This window comes from Hydra vulgaris, chromosome 05, assembly GCF_038396675.1.
Source record: "Hydra vulgaris chromosome 05, alternate assembly HydraT2T_AEP".
In the NCBI taxonomy this organism is placed as follows: Eukaryota; Metazoa; Cnidaria; class Hydrozoa; order Anthoathecata; family Hydridae; genus Hydra; species Hydra vulgaris.
The window spans coordinates 15578449-15585000 of NC_088924.1; the positions used below are offsets into that span (position 1 = coordinate 15578449).

The 6552-nt window shown below is 23.4% G+C and overlaps 1 protein-coding gene across 2 annotated transcripts in view; it reads left to right on the top strand.

The window, feature by feature from the left end:
* The first annotated feature begins 280 nt into the window (after window positions 1-280).
* Window positions 281-6552, top strand: part of LOC136080619 (beta-2 adrenergic receptor-like) — a 29434-nt gene continuing 23162 nt past the window's right edge. The window contains exon 1 of one of the 2 annotated variants that reach the window (XM_065797499.1): window positions 281-427. The gene's annotated coding sequence lies outside the window, so the exon portion shown is untranslated. Of the gene's footprint in view, window positions 428-5131; window positions 5267-6552 lie in introns of those variants that run through there. The other variant, XM_065797498.1, reaches the window with a different exon arrangement.

The following is a 6552-nucleotide window of genomic DNA, read 5'->3' on the forward strand; positions in this document are numbered from 1 at the left end:
GTAGCAGATCCTTAAAACAAACTAAAAGCAATAATAATTTATGATTTGTATGCTAATTCCCTTTATTTAACAAACAAACTTTAACTTTAGGCGGTTTAAAACAGTTCGTTCAAGTGATTTAAAACAACGTTTAATTAAACATTTAAATAACGATATTAAATTATAGTGGTTTTGTTGTTTAAGAGATTTTTTTAATATTTGCGGATTATAAACCCACAATTGGAAAATATGCTTAACAGTACACAAAATACTTACCGTACTCTACAAATTTTTAAACAATCAATTAATGTTTTTCAATGCTGTTTTTCAATGCTGTTTTTCGATTCCGATTTGGTTTGCTCTCTTTTGGCTTGATTTAAATCTGGCAAACTAACTTATTATAACTAATATGTTCGCTGCTGAGCAGAGTTGACTACTCCAACATCAAGTAAAACCTTTTTTTCTTATTCAATTTGCAAAAATTTCATAGTTGATGACACTTTTTAATGACCTCTAACCGTTATTTATTACTTAAAGTATATTTCAATATGCCGTAAAAACAGGAAGTGGAAACGCACACAAAGTCAGATAACAAATTATTTATAGATTTAATGCAAATAAAGTTACAAATAACATTAAATCTTTATGATCTATATAAAGGGTGAATCAAATTTTGCTAAAGTATAGTTGCAACGCTACTCGTTACTTAAACTAATTTTTGTATTATACTACAAATAATTACGCGACAATACCAATTATACTACAATTAAATACTTGACACTAACAATTATAAATGATAAAATACCAATATTTTTTTATAAACACTTTTTATGTCAACCATAGACTTAGTCTGGATTTATTGCAAATCTGAATTTTTAAAAAGGTCTGAGAAGGTTCTAAACCTAAAATTTTAGAGACTAAGACTGAGGCCAATATTTAACGCCAATTAACAACACCTCATAACACCCACTAACACCAATATTAAACTCCACCTAATAAGTTTTAAGTGCTAATAAGTACTACGTACTTTAAAATCTTTATATTGAAGTTGAATAAAAATAAAAAATCAACGTTGAAAGATTTCATAACCCAGACATTAACGGATATGCGCGCAAAACGTAACGGTTTTAAGATCTGATTATGCAAGCCCGGATTTAACAAGGGAGAGCCTAAAATGTACAGGGGAGCCCTGCAAAATATTTTCTTTAGAAACTATTATTTTTATTTTTATCTTAATAATATGAAAAACCACTTTATTACGTGCTTGGGTTTGATAATATAAAAATTGTGCATAGTACATGAATATAGCATTTATCAAATTATATATGTGTGTGTGTGTGTGTGTGTGTGTGTGTGTGTGTGTGTGTGTGTGTGTATATATATATATATATATATACATATATATATATATATATATATATATATATATATATATATATATATATATATATATATATATATATATATATATATATAATTTAGTTTATATATATCTATATATAGTTTATAACTTTCAAAATATGCATTCATTTATACAGTATACTGTATAGCACTCACACATAATCAATCGATATTAATATAATACAAACTACATATTATTGTTGATTTATTTATTATATATCAATTAGTAATACTATTTGTAACTATTAGTTACCTTAAACTATTATTTATGTTTTTTTCACACTTAAACTTGCAATAATGTACACAATATCATGCTGCCAAATAATGCATTTACTGCAACGTGATAAATCACTAACAATACTGTGTTAACTTTTAAATGAAATTTAATTAACAGAATGAATTAAATATTTTTATTTGACGGATTGAATATTGTTGTTTTATTTAGTTTATTATTTAACTTAAACCTTCTCGTTACCTTAGCAATGACGCTGCAAAAGCTTGCTTTAAACTGTTTTAAAGAATTAATAAACCTATTTTAAGCAAAAATTGTTTACATTAAAAGTTTAATTCCAAAACTCAACTTATTAAGACCATTCAACAAACATTTCAAAAAACAAAACTGAACAAGAATGTACAAAATTAATCATCTATTTTTAAAAAAAAAAAGCAGAACATAAAAATAGTTTGACGTACTCTAATGTGCAAAAAATATTAATGCCTTGGTGTATAAAGTTACATCAAGTCACTTTTTTCTTAGGTCTTAAATTATGACTCATAATAAGCAGTTAAAAAGGCATAAATCTTCCTTCGCAGAATAATGGAGGATAGTTCTTTTTGACAGTTTCAATAAAAATAATGAACTTCTGATAGTTTCAAAGTTTGAATTTAAATAATAAACCTCTGATAGTTTCAAAGTTTCATTTAGCCGTGTAATAACTTGGCAGATTGACTTTGTGTTATATTTGTAGAACAAAGGCCTAAATTATTGGAAATAATATTGAAGTACTTTATAATTTGACTTGATCAATATTAGGCGTATTAAAAACGTATTAAAGCAGCAAATTGTGCGTAACAATTTATGATGTACCAGTAGCTACCAAAAACATCAAAAAATCTTTCTGTTCAAATAAGTTACATAATAAAAACTTATCAAAACTAAGTAAGCGTTAATTCACTGAATTAGTGTATAAAATTCTAATACAAGCTTGCCAATTACAAGATTAAATAATCAGTTGCATATATGAACATTTATATATATATATATATATATATATATATATATATATATATATATATATATATATATATATATATATATATATATATATATATATATATATATATATATATATATATATATATATATATATATATATATATATATATATATATATATTCTAAACGTAATTTTTTACAATAAATTTGTTTGCTTATATAATAATTCTTATAAAAAATTTACCAATACAAATGCTTTAATTTTTAGTATGAGTATATTTTTCTTTGCATTTAATAAATATTATCATATAAGATCGTATAAGTATTTTCTCAATTTTTTTAAATTTTTTCTAAGTATTTTCTCAAAAATTTTTATTATTTCTAGATATGGTATGCTGTAGTAAATTAGTGGTATATACTTGGCTCACAACCTAGAGACTTAAAATCTTATAATTCTTAAAATCTTACCACCTCTGAAAGTATACCGTTTAACTTGTTTTTCAGCACAAAAGATAAAATTTATATTTTTCCCGCCTTTTTAACAAGGTTTGTGTTTGTTAAGTTTAGGGTTGAAAGTAAGTTGTAAATAAAATTAAAGAAAAAAAGAGAGCGAGTAGCTTCCTTGTTTGTAGTTGCCTCCTGGAAAAGTTAAATCTAATTAAAATTCATAAAACCTTAAGGAGACGAAATTAATTTAAAAAAACAAATTTACTCGCATTTATAAAAGTTCAATAAAATATAATAAAATATCTTAATTCGTTTTAAAATGTTTCTAAAAAAGAAAAGTTAGAAATTAAAAAAAATGCTTTTGTCTATTGTAGTTTTTTCTACTATTACTTATACAGTAAAAGTGGCATCCAAATGAACATACATAGAATATCCCAAAAATTAAATATATTTGTACAATTTGTCGCTAAAGCATTTGCCGATAAAAAATTTTATCAACTAATTGCCGTTACATTTGGGGTAGGGGGAAATTACCGGGATTTTTTTTGCATTACCTCTCTTTATTTGACGTAAGCATGAAGATAAGTTTGGTATTTGTTTCACATCTGAACGTTAGGTATGTCGCAACAACAACTTGTAAAAGCAATTTTGATTTTAATTTAATTAAAATTTGTTTGTTGAATTTTAATGTTGTTTTTTGATATTTTAATTTTAACAAAAATAAAAGTAATTTTGTAATTACAGTCTTGAAATAACAACTTTGAAAAGCACTTCTCAAAAACAAAAATATCCCAAAATTTAAAATATTTGAAATTTTTTTTGATAAAAATATTTAAAGCTCTTATACTTTTTTCGTTTGTTTGGTTCTATATTAATAGTTTAATGGTCATAAATTAAATGTTAAAAGTTTAGAAACTTTTTTCTACCTGAAAAAAGTTTTTTGAGCATCAAAATGGCAATGTATTGCTGACATTATAATAATTACATTGCCTTTACCATTTGGGTAAAAGGGGAGCAAGTTTTAAAGTATATTTGTTATTATGCTCCAATCGCCGGAATTTTTCGGAAATCATTCTTATTTGACGTAAGCATGAGTTTTTGTATTTGTTCCACGTTTGAATGTTAAGCATGTCAATCTTCATTAAAATCTTGTCATAAAAACTTGTAAAAGCACTTATCCTTAGGCACAAAGTGATTTCAGTTAATAAAATCAAGCAGAAACAGACGTTGTGCCCGACAATTGTGCCTAATAAAAATAAGTATATATAAAATCGACGAATGTTGAATGTAAAAAAATGAAAGTTTTTGAAAATGTTGATCTTTCTGTAAAACACCTTTTTTTTTGAACAAGTTTTTTTATTTGTTTTTTTCATTTTTAAATCTTTGGTTATTGGATCGATCTGATTACATAATCTGTTTATTGTTTTGAAAATATTTATTAAAACGGCATTTAAACTAAATATATGCAAATATATATTAACAAATGAATAAAAAGATTGGATCAAGTTTATCAGTAACTTTTTCTTCACGATTATTATTTTTTTTTTATAATAACGCTAAATATAATTCAATGCTAGTAACGTTAGTAATCATTCCATAAAATCTTTCCGCTATCTCAAAAGAAAAGTCATCATCACACAAATTTTTACCAGAGGGTTATTAAAATCAATTAGTGGTTTTTATTTATATTCGTTTAAGAATGATCTTATATGAAAATAGTATTCACCGTATTTTTATTTTTTTTAGATTTTTTTTTTTCACACTGTGACGTAAAAATGCTAATTAGGCTGATGACGTTATAATTAAAGTCAAATCTTGGATCAAATACATAAAAACGAAAGATAGGGGGCGAAAGAGAAATAAAGTATTTTGGTATAATTATAATATCAGGATGTTTTTAGACTTTTTTTATGCTCAATATTTGGATATTTATTGTTATGATTGTTAGGCCAGAGTACATTCAATATATATTCAACAGTATTTTATATTCACATGGTATTTAACATCATATTATCATTCAAAAACTGCATTTCACTATTCATACATTGCTTTGAAAAAAATATATTGAGGTTTTTTTATATTTATTTTTATATTATGTGCTTTCCCAGAATATAAATAGATTATAAAATTATTTTTACATGGTTCTATTATCATTTTATAAGGTTCTTTTTCCAACGGAGAGTGTTTTCTTCAAGTAAATTTTGACACAGTAATTTACTATAATGTAAGTATAAAAAGTTTTATACAAAGAAAAGAAAAACACGGTTGATAAATATTCAATTTACATGTCTGCAATACTGTTTATTTTTGACGAACTTTTTTGATTTTTTTTTCTTTTATAAAGAAATTTAACTAAAAAAAACCATCGATTAAAAAGTTTTATATGGTAAGTTAATCTAAAAGTTTAAATGTAAATAAGTTATGAAATTAAAAAAGTTTAAATTGAAATATACAACATAAAATATTATATATATGTATGTAAATATTATATATATATATATATATACATATATATATATATATATATATATATATATATATATATATATATATATATATATAATATATATATATATATATATATATATATATATATATATATATATATATATATATATATATATATATGTATGTAATGTAAAATATTATATATATGCATGTACATTTTATTTTAGTTATTAAAGTGCTCCAAAAAGATCTAACGGTCTTGAATAATTATTATTATTATTATTGCTATTATTATTATTATTATTATTATTATTATTATATATATATATATATATATATATATATATATATATATATATATATATATATATATATATATATATATATATATATATATATATTAGGGTTATGACTTTTTTTGAAGTTTTTGTAAAATAATTAATTTCCTGTGTTATAAATTGATAAGCTTTTGCTCAAAAGTAATAAAAATGTTTATTCTAATCAATTTTCAAAAAGGGTCACCCACAGCACTAAATGTTTTAAGATGGTATATAAGCAGTTTTTTCAGGATGTAGCATTATGACGTCCTGAAGCCTTGAATTTTCTGGACTGTTCTGTATGTTTTTAGGAGTATCTGAAACTTTTGAGAAGTTTCTGGAGTTTTCGCTAATATTAGAGCAACGCAAATATTTATATATGAATCTTTATTCGCCAGATGACAGTCGAATAATATAAAAATACAAACCACTTATTTTTTATATTATTGCCTTTCAGAAATATATTCAAGTAATATATATAAAATATATTCAAGTATTATATATAAAATATATTCAAGTATTATATATAAAATATATTCAAGTACTATATTCCATCTTAATGCTCTAAAATAAAAGTGACTCTACTACTGAAAAAAACAAGCATTCGGGGTAAAGAATCTATACGATTTTATAAGTCACGTACAAAAAAATCCAAATTGCTTGTCACTATTGATTCCGAGGAGATTTCATCAAAGGGAGATGAGAACGCATAGAGCAAATTGAATAACAAGTTTACGGTAAAGGA